This window comes from Triticum urartu, chromosome 3A (assembly GCF_056163025.1).
Source record: "Triticum urartu cultivar PI428250 chromosome 3A, HENAU_Tu73, whole genome shotgun sequence".
In the NCBI taxonomy this organism is placed as follows: Eukaryota; Viridiplantae; Streptophyta; class Magnoliopsida; order Poales; family Poaceae; genus Triticum; species Triticum urartu.
In genome coordinates, this window is record NC_141875.1 from 212571530 (window position 1) to 212573871 (window position 2342).

The 2342-nt window shown below is 46.3% G+C and overlaps 1 long non-coding RNA gene across 1 annotated transcript; it reads right to left on the minus strand.

The window, feature by feature from the left end:
* Nucleotides 1-336: 336 nt before the first annotated feature.
* LOC147979242 (uncharacterized) lies at nt 337-2133 on the minus strand. Its single transcript, XR_015599695.1, has 2 exons — nt 1299-2133; nt 337-1207 (listed from the first exon to the last, which is right to left on the minus strand). It is a non-coding gene; the product is annotated as an uncharacterized LOC147979242 (long non-coding RNA).
* Nucleotides 2134-2342: the final 209 nt, after the last annotated feature.

Below are 2342 nucleotides of genomic sequence, written 5' to 3' on the forward strand. Positions count from 1 at the left end.
GTCCTCTACAATTTGACTAACGAAATTTTCTAGACATACTTTCGTGGCATATAGCACATTGAGGACCTAAAAACCTGCGCATGCCCTACAAAACCCAGATGAAGGGAGTACAGATAATAGCTGCTACAAAAATAAAAAGGTCAAACAGATGATGTACTTCATGGAGAGAGATTAGTCATTACAACTAACATGCATGCATGGAGTCTAAGAATACACTGCTTAAGAGAAAATTTGAATATATGCAACATTTCTATGGCCTACACTATCACAAGGACTGTGAAAATACAGTGCTATATTATAAAGCATTTCATCAAGCATTCATGTTCAGGTGCTAAGTATTGTAAAATCACTTCTCGTCATGTATTCCTGTACATATGACATAAAATGCAGTAGTTAACAAAATTCAAGACACAAAAAGAAGTTAAAAACTTCATCAGAATAGTTTGGGTACTCAATTGCTACCTTCTGATGACATCTGTGCCATTATATGTTGAAATCACAAACTGACAATAATTACACAATATGTCCACTGAATAAGTAACTACAAGAACTGCGCATCCATACACCTCAAAAACTTTATTGACACCATCTAGAAGGCCTTCATGATGTGCATATTTCTTCCAATAGCCAAAGCACAAAGGGGACTTCACAAGGAATGCATCATACACTTTTCATATTTTCAATATGTTGCTCTGAGCTGGAATACACAAAATTATGGCATTATCATAAACTCTTTTATCATTAAAAATGCATTTTATTTTATTATCCAAAAAGATCAAATTTATATCTAGTGTTGTCCATTAAAACACGAATAAGGACAGATTGACAAGACTACAGTAGGACAACGATGAAACTACTACAGCGCACAAAGCCCATGAAGTCAAACAAAAAATATACTAAGATTGACCATCCATGCATAACAAAGATTGCCTAACTTTGTGGTCCACAAGATATAGATCAATTGCATATGACCAAAGGAATATGTAACACATGTGGGAACAAAAAGAGGATAAGCTGCTAAAAATTATGACACATCCATACAACAAGTTACAAAAAGGAGAACAATGCACTGTATGGTAAGGCAATAGTTTCAGTTTCACCTCAGCAATCCTCTCTGTCTCTCAAATAAGTGTGGTCCAAGCATCGAAGTCAAAGAAATCCATGGTGACAACATACCATAATCTAGCCTCTTCCACTGAAGCCACATCTACAGAAGAGCAAGCAACATCATATTAGCAACAAAGTAGCAGGCAGGCAACGAAATCATATAGAGAAGGCTTCTGCCCCGGCAGCATTACCATCCTTGTATGACTGCTCGGGGACCATGGGCTCAGCCATCTCGGCGGTGGCCTGGTAGCTCAGCCATCTTTGTGGCCTCCGCTGCCTGGTAGCCCGCCGCCTCGTGGAAGGTCCCGTTCAACGAGCGTTCTCGGCCGGGTATGCGGATCCGTTGGCTGCCTACGCCTCGTCATACGGGGTGCCCCGGGGAGATGCGGGGCTGGCGGTGGGAGAACCTCGGCCGGGTCCCTGCCAGGACGGCCAGACCCACCCCCGTGGCGTCCAAGGGCGGCGGTGTGGGTGGGGGAAGCCCGGGTGGGTCACTGCCCAGACCCGCCCCCGCGTCAGCTCTTGCGTGCCCGTCGGGGTTCTCCATCCCCCCGTGCCCGTGAGCAGCGGTTCGGGCTGGTGTGGTGGAGGCCGGAGTGGGCGGAGGTATTGATCCGCTGGTCCTCGGCGCCCGGCAAGGCCCAGTACGCCGTTGCGGCATGGCGACGAAGCGGCAGGGGAGGAAGCGCGTGGCGGCGGCCGCGGTGCCGTACCTGTAGGCATTGAGGAGGAGAGCCCGTGCTGGTGAACGGCCGGGGAAGAAGGCCGCGCCGCGTGGTGGCGGCGGCAGCGGTGTCGTACCTATAGGCATTGAGGAGGAGAGTTGTGCTGGTATTTCTTTTTGTAGGACTGCTCCCCGTGCGTCAGCCCAGCCCACGAACGAATTTTTTTTACCACGGGTTAATTACCTAAAAACTGTAGGGACCTGTGTGTAAAAGGGACTTGACGGTGAACACAAGGACGTGCGGACCCCAAATTAGTACCACCTCATTTATATTAGATTTTGTTTATACAAATCGTAAAAGCGTATTATGACATGAGAAGAAAGCGTATTGTGACGGTGAACCCACGAGTCAATCCGTGCGGCCCGTGCATTGCAACGGAGAAAAAAAAACTCAAACCTTCAACTTAAAGGTATTTCTGTTATGAGCATGTATGTAAAACCGATCATTTTATCATGACCGATGTCTTCGCATCTGCCAACCATGCCTATTTTTTTATTTAGTACGACACCA